The sequence below is a fragment of the Lactuca virosa genome, chromosome 2 (assembly GCF_052849685.1).
Source record: "Lactuca virosa cultivar CGN04683 chromosome 2, Lactuca_virosa_CGN04683_v6, whole genome shotgun sequence".
In the NCBI taxonomy this organism is placed as follows: domain Eukaryota; kingdom Viridiplantae; phylum Streptophyta; class Magnoliopsida; order Asterales; family Asteraceae; genus Lactuca; species Lactuca virosa.
The window spans coordinates 188,947,218-188,963,020 of NC_136427.1; the positions used below are offsets into that span (position 1 = coordinate 188,947,218).

The window sequence follows — 15,803 nt, forward strand, 5'->3', positions numbered from 1 at the left end:
ACAAGACTAGAAACTTAACTAAGACTTAACTAACACTTAATTAAGCAGCTAATAGCTAAACAATTAAATTGCAACTAAATTCAATGATAAAAAGGACTTCTGTTTAGGTTCGAATCAATTGATCATATGGTTGATTTTATGGTAAATATATCGGATTAACTTTTCATTGGCTACCGATTGAGATGATTAGGTTCACATTCGTTATTGCTAATCCTTAGAAAACAGATTAATTAAAGCAGTGGCCAGTTGTCTAAATTAATAAGTTCCTTAGTTAATTAATTCGGGTTAAGTAAGACTTGTAATGGTTAAATGAATTGGTGATTCAATTAACCTCTTATTGATGGTGTATCACACAAGCTCACGTATTAACTTACCTATCTTCTAGTTAATTCTAGTTTCACATTCGTTATTCCTAGACATATAACTATGTGGTCACATAAATCATATGAAATTGATAACTAAGAGATGTTCATACAACTTAATTACTGATTTATTAACAGAAAATAGTTGTTATTAATATATGAGGTTCTTTAACAAGCTTAACAAAACAATATCACCAATTAAAATTAATCCTAACCATAAAATCACTCCATATTCACAAAATCATCTACCCTAAACAGAAGATAAAGGTTTTAGTTCATAATTGCAGTAAAAACAAAATCAAAAACGAATTCAATTGGTTCGAACATGATTCAATCAAAAGCTTAACTAAGAATGAATTAGAATTTGCCTTAATCATCTTCAAGGGTTGATTCCTCAGCTTCTCTCGGTCTAGCAGTACCTTCAATCGCAATCTAACCCTCCTAGGGTTCCAGAGAAGTCCCCATCTCGATCTCAAAGTTCTTATTTATATTTTTTCTGAAAACAGAGGTGACTCGTCGAGTCAAGGTCCCAACTCGTCGAGTCCCTCATTAAAAATCCGTGTTCGGCAAGGACTTCTAGAGCTTCGGGAATCTTCGATCCAACTCGTCGAGTCAGGCTTTGACTCGCCGAGTCCTTCTTGTTTTTGGCATTTTCTTCTTTGTTTCAACTCCCAAACTTCCAACTGCTTCTCGTGCTTCCTTTTGCTTCCGAGCATATCTTTTGGACTGAAAATACAATTTGAACACTATTAAGTACCTTTTGTCCATAATATGTAAATAATTAGCTAACAATTAATGAAAATATGTACTAAATAAATAGTTAAATATGCACATATCAAAATACTCCACACTTGACTTTTGCTTGCCCCCAAGCAAAACTGAATTTTAGCATACTAATATTACATAAGACAATCCCAATCGAACCCAGCCATTATGCCAAGACCGCAACGCATGCATTTGTGTCTAAAATTTTTCCTAAGGACCCCCCCCCCCCTCAATTCTAAATACTAACAATCCTCATAAACACTCGCCCACTTCTTTTGAACAATGCTCATTTTATGCATCCCTCCGAATCCATCCGCAGAGAACCTCCTAACCTCAAGGTATTTTTGGTTGAGCAACCCAAGCATATATAACTAGACAATTACAACTTTTTGATACCACTATGGAGCTATTTTTGGAATTCTTCACTCTTTGATAACTTGATCTTTATTTCTTTAAATTCACCACCTTTATGATTTTTTGGTATCTCCAACTTTTTGAATCTTCGGAATTTTGATATTTTAATCTTCACTTTAATTTCTCCAATATTCTTTAAACGTTTCTTGTAATCCTCTTTTTTTTACATGTAACTCACTTTTTTTTTCAGTCAATACCTACATGCTTAAGCAGGGGCACTCAACTTCAACCTTTATTGGTTAAAGATAAAACATTTCCTGGATACATTTCTGGTACACGATGCTAAACATATTGCATGCCTCAAACTAAGCGAGGTTGTGTTTTTGTCCCATGATTTCACTAGAATAAAGGGAGGCCACAAATGCACTATAACGTATATAGGCTCAACTAAACATTTGGGTCTTCATGCAATCATCAAACATAGCACTAGCATGGTTTCCTAATTGCTTTTACCAAAATTTTCTAAGATTAAGTCCTAGCAATTTTAATGCAAAAACTTCAAAATTTAACTAAAATTTTAACTAATGTAACCAACCCCCTACCCCACACTTAATTTATGCAATGTCCCCATTGCATACTATGTATGATAAAGAATCAATAAAATAAAGAGGGAATTGGAACAAACTCCCCTGGGGTCATAGTGACGAGGTTGATCTTCTTCATTTTGAACTCCATCTTTAGCTGACTTTAGGCATGGAAACAGTTCATCCATGTCTTGGGTGTCATTCGTCTCGTGTGGTACAGCTCCAAATATGCAGGAAAATCCCTCGGAAAGTTCCAGGAATCAATCTTAAAGATAATGCAGTCAAGTGGCGTATAAAATAGCATCAAAGCAGCAACTTAAAGATAAGGCGACTCGTCGAGTTAATAAGGCGACTCGTCGAGTCGTGTCGCGAAAATAGCAGAATTCATGAAATTGCCCTATGACTCGTCGAGTTCAGGATGTGCACTCGGCGAGTCCATCGCTGTGTAATGAAAATATATTATGCTTTAAATCTGGCTTTTGGTGTACGGAAGTAACATCAAAACGACACTTATACCCTTCTCTTCTCCACTATTTACGCACTCTTCAACCCTCTCTAAAATCAGACTAGATACTTAAACTCCATTCTCGCTCGCCTAGACTCGATGCTTCTATGGAACGACTCTCTAGACTCTTCGTGTGCAAACCCTTTATCCAAATTCTGAAAAGATTAAAACAAACATGTAATAAAAAGGAAAAACACACCACAAGCAAATCCTAAACTACTTGTCCAAGCCAAACAAAATAAACGAACAAAAACAAACAATAAAAAATTGTTTTAACACAACCAAAATAAAAAGGATAGAACTTCAATCTTCTTCCTCTTCCTCCTCATCCTCTTCATCATCATTCCGCGCTCCGCTCCCACTCGCTCCGCTTCTTCTTGTGTTTATCCTCTCCTCCCAAGTAGGCACATAAGGATATTGACCCTCGTCCACATGTTGAATGTTGAAGTGATTAAACAATTGGATAAAGGACCGGTTGGCAAAATTCAAGCCCCTTCCCAAATCATCTTGATATCTTCGTCCCTCCTCATTTAACCACTCCGGGGGCATATTATCTTCGACCGGAATCGCCGGTGGATCGTGATGTGCTTGCTCGCGTCTCGGCCTTACCCTCCTTCCCGGCTCCTCGGGTCCTATCACCGCATCATCATGAGGAATAGCATAGAGGCCCCCTCCATAATCTTCAATAATTCTAGCTCTTGTAAAAAGGATGGGATTAAAAGGAGAGGTCGGAACCACCGTCATCAAGTTCCATGCTCCTCTTTCCATCAACCCATATGATTTCGCTAGGCGGGTCACAAACATCCCGCCATTGATCTTTGAAGTTTTGCGATCCTTGACCGCCCCCCCCCCCCCCCAGCTAAATATGACGCCATGCAGTACAGAAGATTGCAAAAAGTATTTGGAGTAATAATACTCCATAAGTAGAAAACATCAAGGTTAGGAACCTTGTCATCATCCTTCCGCATGTTGATTGTATTCGCGATGAGGCGGTGAATCAATCTATGGGTGGGTGATCGAATACTCCCCTCTTGAGCGGACTTGGGGATATAAACTTTGTTAGCAATGGTGTTCCACCAAATGGAACCCACAAGACCCTCCGGGAACTCCTTGTGACAATGCTCAAGAAAGGTGCCAAAACCCTCAGTGGCGACCAGTTGTTGGTCATAAATACCCAACCTGCAAGCTAGTTCCACCATACTACATTGGCGGAATTCACCACCAAGGCAAAAAGTAACAATTCCCGGGTTGTAATAGTCGTCCCCTCCGCGGAAGTTGATGGTTGAGAAAAACTCCCAACACAAATCCTTAAACACCGGCTCTTGGCCACGAAATAGGCGGCTCCATCCATCACATGTGATAGATAACCCATCATGCATAAATATTTTGACAAGGTACGGGGCCAACTCCTCTTCATAACGGACTCTTCCCAACCATTCCCAATCAATTGCATTGGGTACACAAACTTCTTTCTTCTTAACGTCAACCAGCTTCTTCTTCCATCTTTTCATTGTGGATTCCGAATCAATTCTTGGAAAATTTAACCAAGGATGGTCTCCTTGGTTACCCCTAGAGCTTTGTCCACCTCTTGGAAACATTTTCTGCAACATAAGAAAACCATACAAACCAGAAAACACAGAAACATTAAAAATCAAAATTTTCGACTGCCTTCAGGGACCGACTCGTCGAGTCCACGAACAGACTCGGCGTGTCGCAAGAACTGCTCGAGTCGAATGTTTGAGGTTTATCAATTCATCCAACAAAACTAAAAATTGATCCCAGGGGTTTGTCTCGGGATGCATAATAAGTATAAATTCATAATCAATTGCATCTATAACATCCTATTTAGACAAAAATTAAAAACCCTAGAATCCTAATCAAGTCAAAGGAAACTGGTTGCAACAAATTGGGATCAATATTCTGCAAAAATTAAAGCTTTAAGAAGATTATAAACAAAAGATGTTACCTTGTTAGAAGATAGTGGAAGAAATCAAGAAAATAGGATGGGTTGCTTGAGAGAATCTTGGCACGTCGAGTATAGTTATGCCGACCGTATGAAGTGAAAATGTTTAACAATTAGGTTAAAACCCTAATTTTATAGAAATGTAGAAATTATTATTTTTCAGTAATTTTAGTCGACTCGTCGAGTCGTCGTTCAGACTCGGCGAGTCTGATCGCGAAATTATTTCACATCTGCGTAAGGACTCGTCGAGTTAATGTATAGACTCGCCGCATTTATTATTCTGTTGAAAACATTTTTCCTTTTTTGATAAATAAAATTTCTTTATTAAAAATAACACCGCACCCCACACTTAGGCCTTAATTACCCTCAAGCAATGAATTACGGATGAATATGAAGATTGAAATAAAAAAAACTAAGTAATCCTCACAAAACAAAAAACGAAAAAAAGAAAAGAAAAGCAAACTCTTTTGACGGGTTGCCTCCAGTTAAGCGCTTCTTTTTGAGGAGTCTTTAGCTGGACTCCATCCCGCTTTACGTTTCTGCTGCTTCCTCCATTTATATCTCCTTCTTTAACTTTTGTACTTTATATTTTGTCTTGTACAAATGGATTTTTCTCTTGTATGCCCTCTTTAATTCTTCCACTCTCTTCCTTGCAGTGATTTCTTCAGCTTTACGCTTTTTCCCTTTATGTTGCTTATTTTTCTTCACTCCTTCCTTTTCACGCGCCATCGTTTCCCCTTCTTTCTTATCTTTCTTGATTGCCTTTTTGGTTGTTACAAAATATTGTGCTTTGAAAGTTAAAACTTCACACGTAGTAGAGACAATGGCACGAGGCTTGGTTCTTTTGCTTTGGATTGACATCTCTTCTTGATCTAGCATATGTGATTCAATAGAAGAGGTATGATTATCACCATTCGAAGTTTTAAGATCCTCCTCTTGGACAGTCGCATCATCCTCCACAATTGTTTCAAGAAAAGACAAATGTGCATCCTCAAAGTTGATACGATCTTTAACAACCTTGTTTTTCTTAAGAGGATTCTTCAAGTAATCTTGCAAAACGTGCACATCTGGTTCACAAAGGGTACTAATGGCTTGCAGACTATCATTTCCATCAGATTGGGAACTTTCACATGTACTTGTCGAGTCAGATAGTCTTCAACACTTTTGAGGCTTTCTTTGCAGTCAGCTTCCTTGATCAGCCTTTCTATCTCCTCCAGATCTCCTTTGGCATCAGAATTCTCTTCCAAGGATAATAAGAATTGGTTTGGATCGACCTCTTGCAAGTAAGAAAGCTCTCTCTCCAACACTTCATCGTCTAAAATCATTGAGGAAACCTTATCTTCTTTTAACTCTTTGGGCTTCTCCTTTTTCTCTACTTCAAAAATTACCGAATCATCTCCCACCCTTAATGTTAGCGTAGATTTACGCATGTCTACCAAGGTACAAGCGGTATTCAAGAATGGTCGCCCAAGAATTATGGGAACTTGAAAGTCCTCCTCCATGTCTAATATTATGAAGTCAACCGGAAATACTAACTTATCAATTTTGATAAGGAGATCTTCACATACTCCCATTGGATGTACTATCGATTTGTCGGCTAGATGAATCTTCATTGGAATTGGCTTTGGGTGCAGAAGGTTTAACTTTTGGAAGAAGGAATATGGCATAATAATAATACTTGCACCCGAATCCGTCAATGCTCGTGTGGTCATTAAGTTCCCAAATTGACAAGGTACAGTGATGCTCCCCGGATCGCCCCTCTTTTCTAGCAGTTCATTCAGCACTATTTCAGCAAGCTCTTCTATATTTCTTCTAGTGGTAAAGAGGTTTTGAAGCAAACTTGCATATTTCGGTGTTTGTAATATCGTTTCAACAAACGGAATATTTACTTGGAGTGCCTTTATGTGCTCCATAAACCTCCTATATTCTTGAATCTACTTATCAGGTATGGCTCGGCTCGGGAATGGCAAAGAGGATCGGTAAGGCTTCAAAAGAGAGCAGTTTTTGTTATCAGGTTGCCGACTCATCGAGTCCATGTTGGCGACTCGGCGAGTCGAGTCGGGTTTACTCGAATTCCAGCTACTTACTTCTTCTGTTCGCACCTTGTTGGGATTCTTCTGGATAGAGGTCAGAGGAGTGTAAATTGGCTTAGAATCTGTTGTTATTGCATTCACATGTGTCATTCTTGGATTTTGCTCGGTATTGCTAGGAAGTTCACCGGGCGCTCTTTGGTTGATTTGTTGTGCAAGCTGACCTAGCTGTTTTTCAATGTTATGAATAGATGCTTGCTGATTCCTAAGCATAATTTGTTGATCCTTCATCATAGCTTGATGTTTTCTAAGCATATTTCGTTGCTCTTTCATTTCAGCATCAGTATCATTATGCCTCTTCTCAGACGCGGCTACAAATCTTGTGAACATATCTTCCAAGTCAGCTTTCTTCTCCAGCACCTATTCCTCTTTTTGATAAAAACCTCTTTCTTTTTGCTTATACTTCTCCTCCCTTGCCTTTTTTGTACTCATCATACGGGAGCCATTCCTTCTTGGGTTTTCGCCAATTTTCATCGTACCTATCACCACTTGAATAACATACTTGTGCTTTCCGGTTCCCGTCCTCGTCCAAATCACAGTCTCTAGTAAGGTGGGGCCCTTTACAATTCTCACATCCTACCCGGATAGCGTGGATGGATTGGTCCATCTTATTCATTCTTCGATCCAAACTCTCTAGTTTAGCCATCATTGCTGCTATGCTATCATTAATTGAGTTCACCACCCCCCTACTTAATTCATTCCTTGGATTATGATATTCTCTAGAGTGTTTAGAGAATTCTTCAATTAGCTCTTTTATCACCGGGGGTGCTTTCTTTGTGAGCGGTCCTTGCGAATCAAGAAGCTATCTTGTGGTCACATTTACTCCATCATAGAAAATGGATACTTCTTGTTGGCTATTAAGATCATGATGTGGGCAATTCCTTAGTAAGCCTTTGTATCTCTCCCACGCCTCGTACAAGGACTCTCCAGCTTGTTGCTTAAAGTTTGCTATGGCTTTCTTCAACTTGGCTATCTTTGAAGGAGGGCAAAATTGGTCTATGAATTCCGTCTTCATCTTAGCCCAAGTAGTGATGGATCCAGGCGGGAGTGATTTCAGTCAATCTTTTGCGACTCCCTTAAATGTGACCGGTAGCATACGGAGCAGAACGGTGTCGCGAGCCACATTGCGGACATTAAAGTAATCGGCTATATCGTTGACCTCATCTAGATGTTTGTATGCATCTTCATGATCCTTCCCGTAGAATGGGATCTCCTTGAGTTGAGCAATTATGTGGCCCTTTAGTTCGAAAGTGGTAGTCGCAGGAATGATGGGTTGCACTAGTCCCGGTCCGGTATCGTCACGTATCCTCTTTTTCCATTCGCCCATGGGAACTTCATCGATCTTAGCCATGGGGTTAGCTAATTCGCCTTCAAAGTCGCTTTCTTCTTCGGATTTGGATTCGTAATCGTACTCAAATTCGGCTTCTTCGTGGAATGTATCGTCTCCAAGATTTCCGAGGTTACTTCCTTCGCTCTTTTGACTGCTGGACTCACCTGCTTTCTTGTTCTTTTTCTTACTAAAAACAGACTTAAGATTCTTTAAAGGAGAATTCTTCGATGTTGCGGTTTATCCTACGGTGTAGCCTTTGTTTTTCTTCAAAGTTGCTTCCGGGTCTTCAAGTGGTGGAACCAAAGGTGTATTGGATCCTCGGGTCATGTACTACCTGCGACCAAAGCAAGAAACACGCGTAAAAAGAAGAAAAATAAATTAAAAACAAAACTGGGTTTCAGCGATGGACTCGTCGAGTAGCTTCGATTGCACTCGGCGAGTTCAAGGCTAAAAATATGAAACAGAAATTCTAACAAATTAGATAAAATTAAAACTAAACCTAATACCTAGACTACTAAAGCAGTAACTTTGTGCAATATTAATCTCACACAAAGGATCGATAATACTAGAAATTAGAATTAATTTTTTTTGAACCGTTCCCCGGCAACGGCGCCAAAAACTTGATGTGTGTGAAACCAAATAGTTTTAATCCTACTTTTCAAATGTAAATTTAACACACAGAGGCAGTGGACCTATCAATTGTGGTATAGTTAAATAAGTAGGGTATCGAACTCAGGGAACGGAAATCAAACTAATTACTAATATTATCTAAAATAAATACTTAAATAGAAGGGGTTTCTCTAGTTTTACAAGACTAGAAACTTAACTAAGACTTAACTAACACTTAATTAAGCAACTAACAGCTAAACAATTAAATTGCAACTAAATTCAATGATAAAAAGGACTTCTGTTTAGGTTCGAATCAATTGATCCTATGGTTGATTTTATGGTAAATATATCGGATTAACTTTTCATTGGCTACCGATTGAGATGATTAAGCTCACATTCATTATTGCTAATCCTTAGAAAAAAGATTAATTCAAGCAGTGGCCAGTTGTCTAAATTAATAAATTCCCTAGTTAATTAATTCGGGTTAAGTAAGACTTGTAATGGTTAATTGAATTGGTGATTCAATTAACCTCTTGTTCATGGTGTATCACACAAGCTCACGTATTAACTTACCTATCTTCTAGTTAATTCTAGTTTCACATTCGTTATTCCTAGACATATAACTATGTGGTCACATAAATCATATGAAATTGATAACAAAGAGATGTTCATACAATTTAATTAATGATTTATTAATAGAAAATAGTTGTTATTAATATATGAGGTTCTTTAACAAGCTTAACAAAACAATATCACCAATTAAAATTAATCCTAACCATAAAATCACTCCATATTCACAAAATCATCTACCCTAAACAGAAGATAAAGGTTTTAGTTCATAATTGCAGTAAAAACAAACTCAAAAACGAATTCAATTGGTTCGAACATGATTCAATCAAAAGCTTAACTAAGAATGAATTAGAATTTGCCTTAATCCTCTTCAAAATCGAACTTAGGGTTGATTCCTCAACTTCTCTCGGTTTAGCAGTACCTTCAATCGCAATCTGAGCCTCCTAGGGTTCCAGAGAAGTCCCCATCTCGATCTCAAAGTCCCTATTTATATTTTTCTGAAAACAGAGGTGACTCGTCGAGTCAAGGTCCCAACTCGTCGAGTCCCTCATTAAAAATCCGTGTTCGGCAAGGACTTCTAGAGCTTCGCGAATCTTCGATCCAACTCGTTGAGTCAGGCTTTGACTCGCCGAGTCCTTCTTGTTTTTGGCATTTTCTTCTTTGTTTCAACTCCCGAACTTCCAACTGCTTCTCCTGCTTCCTTTTGTGTCACACCCCCGAACCTGGACGACGGAAACGTCCGGGGGCGGATGACTTCATGTACAGTATCATAACAATTGAATATAAATGAAACATAGCAACCAAACATCATACATTGGAAATACACACTTACATAGTTTACATATTGAATCTGGTTCATCAGTTACACAAAAGTAAGAAAGTAAAATTTCTTGAAGTCGCACCACTTGATCTTATAGTCGAACTTATTACCTGCTACTGGAATTCCTGAGAATACAAGTCGTTTTGAAAAGCGTCAACTAAAAAGTTGGTGAGTTCATAAGCAGTTTTGTATAAAAATGGTTTTTGTACTTGTTTAGAATGGTTGTCATAGCGCTTTTAGAAATCCGATATTTTCTAAAAAGAAATGGTTTGAAATATTTGTGTTTGATCTTATATTAATGCATGTGTGTTAATGTTTACGAAAATAGAAAGAGAATGATTTCCAGACAACCCGATGTTGTCTGCGATAGCTGATGCTGGAATCTCAACCCCGGTGGTTGAGTACCGGTGCTTATAAATTATCGTTTTATCAAAAAGAAGGTTTCCCGTTTTATCCTCAAAAAGAAAATAGAATGGTTTCCTGTTTTATCCCAAAAAGAAAATAGAATGGTTTCCTGTTTTATCCCAAAAAAAAATAGAATGGTTTCCCGTAAATCTTATAACGTTAATTCATCTAAGTGAGTCGCTATAACCATACATAATAATGACAATTTCGCCTCTCTTTGCTTCTTTGGGACGCCGCCGGAATAGAATAAGGTTTTTGTCACCCTAGACTGGCCTAGTCTAACTGTAGCGAACAGCTCAGGTGTGGGGTGTCACCCCCGTATAGATCTATACACAAACTCGCGCTTTCCCTTCAGCAAACTCTGGTTATAACTACAGGCTACGATTGTACACTCAAAGGTGCCAACCGACAGGTCTCACTAGATCCTTAATCGGAAATTTACACGGAAAAGAAAGAAGAACACATATAAAACTTATTCCCAGGCCCAATAAACATATAAGTGGACCATTAAGGCCCACTATACGTATCTATTATTTCCAGGCACAAAAGAAATATGAATGTCTACCATGAGCCCAATATACACGTAAAAGGGGCACTAAGGCCCACTAAACATGTATATTATTTCCAGGCCCAATAAGGATAAGAATATCGTTTTTAACCCGTTTGTTATTGTTTTGTTTATTTTAGCTCGATTATTTACAAAATTGATATAAAAAGCCCACTTTTTGTAAAAATGACGTTCTTGGCCCAATAAGCCACAAAGTTTTCAATTAAGGCCCACTTATAGTAAAAATAACACTTTAGCCCCCATTTTGTTCAAAACTTGTGTTTTTGACTAGTTTGTGGTAAAAATAACATTTTAAACTCATTTTTGTCAAAAATATCATTTTTGGCTTGATTTTTGTGAAATACACATTTTCCTGGTTTTTGGCTTTTCTGACCTAGTTGTTGGAAAATTTGTAGAAAAATCATCGTAAGTCAAAATTTGGATCCGTAAATTCTGGAAGTTTGGAAATTTTGTCTACTTTGTTCACAGTTTTTCTCATAATTTTTATTGTCCTCTAACAAGTGTGAAATTGCTCACCTTCACAGGTTGGTCCGAAATTATTTCAAATCTGATAGGCAGTTTTGTAAAATTCGCCAAAAATAGTAGAAAAATCGTATAAAAACGTGAGAGTAGTCATTTTAAAGGTAATATCCTGAACTTTTTGCATGTAAAACAGTTTTGAAAAATATTCTCATTAAGTTGGTCAAAACAGTCTGAGATTGGACTAAAACTTTTCTGTCAAGGGCTGATTTTTGAGTTTTAGTTATCTAAGTTTGTTCACAACACTTATTTTTGCTATTTTAAGTGGATAAATCCCAGATCTACAAGTTTACAAGTATTATATGTGAGGACACATACTTTTCTCAAGGTTTGTATGAAGATCCAAGTGATAAACTTCATTTTCAAGTAAAGATCTAAAAGTTAAACACATAAACATGCATATATACATAGATCTAACACAAAAGCACTTGTATTCTCCCCCAAAAACATTATAAAACCGAAAACAAGGGGTATGAAGCTCACCTTGAGTTTGTGGGTTCGGTTTTGAAGAAGAAGTGAAAGAGTTTGATGCTATTTTCGGCCCTAGCAAGCTTTCTTGGATGGATCTCGAACTTAGTAGGTTTCTAGGAGTATGATCACCAAAAACTTACTTAGAATGAGTGATCTAACATGAAGATGAAGTTATACAACTTAAGTGTGGTAGGACTTACCAAGAATTGATGATTTTTGGTGGGAACCTTCTTGATCCACCTTAGATCTTCGAAAATTTGAGAAGGAAAATGAAGACTTTCTAGAGAGAATGAGGTTGAAAGAAGTTGGTGAAATGTGTGTGTGTTTTTCCTTTGGCCGAGAATTAAGAAGAAGAAAGGAGAAGAGAGAGAGGTGATAGGATGGTTGCATGGAGGTATGTGATGTTGCTTGGAAGTTTATGGTGTAATAAGGAGGTGGCTAACCCTCCTTATTTCATGAATTTCTATTTTTTTTTTGTTTTCTTCTTGGGCCGAGAAAGAGGAAAGAAAGAAAAGAATGTGGGCCTTGAGTGCTTAAGTCCAAGATATGGGTCCAATATACATCAAAGCATGAGTTTTTATGGCCCTTTGGGTTTAATTAAATTTGTTATGGCCCAATAAGGGTATTTTATTTCATTCTAGGCCCATTATGGCCCAAAATGTTAAAATAAAAGAAAGTGGGTCCAATTAGAGCCCATATAAGAGTTCTAAGCCCAAAATAATCAAATTGGAAACTTATTGGTCCAGTAGGCCCAACAAGAAAATCCTAGTCCAAAATGGACTTAAACCGGGATTTTTAGGGTGTCCAACCTTTTGTTGACTACTTAAATGTTTGTGTAGAGTATTTGATGGAATTTTTGTGATCATTGAACAAGCATCATACATGTTTTTCCAAGCTTTAACTACAATGTTATCTTTGTTAAGGGTTTTACAAGGTATCAGAATTTCCAGTTGTGACATCTTGCTTCCGAGCATATCGTTTGGACTGAAAATACAATTTGAACACTATTAAGTACCTTTTGTCCATAATATGTAAATAATTAGCTAACAATTAATGAAAATCTATACTAAATATATAGTTAAATATGCACATATCAACCTCCCAAACGCGAAGGAGAAAAATCTATTATCCCATGCATAAAACCAGCCCTACCATACCTGAAACCTGAAATCTAGAATTGGTCTGACTCCCCGACAAACAACCCATACCGACCACTTCCATGCCATAATCTCATTGAAAACCAGACTTAATCAGAACGCTTTCAACCCTTGATCAACTGATGCTTCTAATGTAAACGGAATCAATGACCACTATTGCTGCAGAACACTTACACTTGACAGTAGACTCAGATAATCTTTCGAGTAGAGGACTCATCCCTGCAACGGTTAGACTCGGACGAGAGTTGCGCAACAGGGTCAAATCATTTATTATGAGATTATCCTGTCCAAGCTGCAAATGTATTACCATACTCTCCGAATAACAAGCGACTCCACACGCGAGTCCCAAATCACTGATACCGCCTTGAATTAACTCGTTGTCTTCCCAAGCAACCGAGACCTCCCTGGTCCCAACTTGTCTGTATCTAATTGAAACACCAGATTCCTGCCCGATTGTTGAGTCAAAAGACACACACAATCGCACCATGCGATTTCCGAATGAAGGCCTCATCTGGCACTAATTGCCCCAAGCTATATCACCACTTACGGCTCCAACCGATCATAACAGCCCGACAAACCTGACGTCACCAAATCCAATGCTAAAAGTGAATGCTACCAGATGGGCCTCCAACGACCTACCACTTACTAGTTCCATGCATGTTGTGGTCCTCACACAACCTTGCGAACTGAACCACCCTGATCTAACCATCTGAAGAAATCCATGACCATTCACATAATGAATTCCATCTGAAAATTTGAAACCCCATACTTGCCTGACCCCACATAGATAGAACCAAATCAAAACACAAGAGCCTGATCTGCCAACAAAATTAAAATCATTCATTAACCGTGAACCCTTCCATTGATGCCCTCGACATATTGATACCTCATTTTATATCCTACTGAACGGAAGACCGTACAAATAAACACCCGCGATTCCCAACGCGAGTTCCTACTAAGAACCAACTCGGTACCCAGCTCATAATCCGAGACCCAAATATCCACTCTTGCATTTCACCCAAAAACCTCTGATTCACGACAACCCCTCCCTAAACATGAAGGTAAAGGTTCCCAACCCAACACTGAGACTACCAGTCTCGCTCCTGGTCCAATCACCGGTTTCCCAAGAATCCAAATAACAAGGCTACCCAGCCTATAAACCCCTCTGCGCCACAAACTGACCACCCACTCAATCCTGGAACCCAAGATCCAATACCTTGACCCATCAGTCTCAACCAAGTCCCACCTGCATTTCCATAAACACACGGGCCTCGCCCACGGGTCCAACCCAACTATACCACGGAGCGGCCTTGCCCACAGGTCCCACCCATTTAGAGCTACACGGGCCCGACTCCGCCTCGGACCCCAATGGTTCTCAACCTATAAAAAGAGAATACCCCTCGACAATCCTGACCGGCATGCCCAAGGCACAAACTGATCCCCCCTTTGTGTTCATGACCACCTCCGAAAATAGACTACCTCAAACTGATGAATGCTACGATCCCATCGCATTCTTGAACACTTATAAGTTCTAACCGACCATAATTACCACCCCTGGTTTCACCACACCCAAACCATCTCACCCCTAGTTATCCTGAATTGAACCCGCATTCGACTGAAATCAACTAGGTGTCTGGGTCATGCTTCGAGCCCCAAAGCCTTCATCAGACAGGAACAGACAGTGAGGCTCTAACACAACCCTCGACCTGGTACCATCCTCAAATTTGTTATGCATAACAAGAAAATGCCGACCAGTTGTTGGAAGTTTCCCGAACTCCCAACTTACACATCTTTAATCCAGACAACCACTTGCGTCGTTTCCCTCTTGACTGGGATGTGGAACTTACCCTAGTTCCACACCTGATTCTGCTCCCAAAGATTCTGATCGATTCTTCCCCACTTGGATTCGACGAAGATCTATTATCCAATAAATCTGAAGGATTTCCCAACCCATCAAACCTCATATAGCAAAAATCGCTTATGACCTGCGCTTACCAACACTAGCATTCCATTACTAGCCAATATCAATGATCACCCAACTCCTGAAATCCAGGAGAATATTCCCCGAAATCTTAGCACACCCGATAATCCCGATCACCTACCATGACACCACACCAACTCCTTATGTCTTTTATATTGATGACTAAAACCATAACCCTTGTCCTGACCGACAAATCTTCACCCCAACTTCCATTTTCGAAGAACCACTGAACTCTAACCGTCTACAACCCATGCGATCATACAACCCCCATGACATTCCCAGTAACCAAACAACTCATGCAACTGACACCACCATCTTCCTGCTACCACTCCTCTCCTAGCAACGGTAGTGTTTGAACCCCAAAAGTTCTTTCCTAGACGACCGTTGATCCCACCAGGTCAAAATTTTAAACAACTGAACCTTGACTAAAGTAGAGAACTAACCAGCTAACCGTGACCAAAGATTCTTCAAGCAATACCCCATAATTGATCTCGACAAATACCCGGATCAACAACCGAGCACGCTGAAACCCGCTCAACAAAATACGACCCTCTAAAGATTCATTGAAAACTCTCGACATGCAGAATGGCATATAACAATCTTTGATAACCCAGACTATAGCAGTGAACCAACCCGAGATATTGCTTACCCAGACCTAAGAAAAATTCCGAAGAAATACAAATTTCCGATAACGACCCAGAAGAAAGCAGAAGATAACATACCTGTAAAAGCATTTGAAGGAATCCTGAC

The 15,803-nt window shown here is 39.0% G+C and overlaps 1 non-coding gene across 1 annotated transcript; it reads left to right on the forward strand.

Moving 5' to 3' along the window:
• Positions 1 to 7,483: 7,483 nt before the first annotated feature.
• Positions 7,484 to 7,590, forward strand: LOC145161964 (small nucleolar RNA R71). The gene has a single exon (XR_013738819.1). It is a non-coding gene; the product is annotated as a small nucleolar RNA R71 (small nucleolar RNA).
• Positions 7,591 to 15,803: the final 8,213 nt, after the last annotated feature.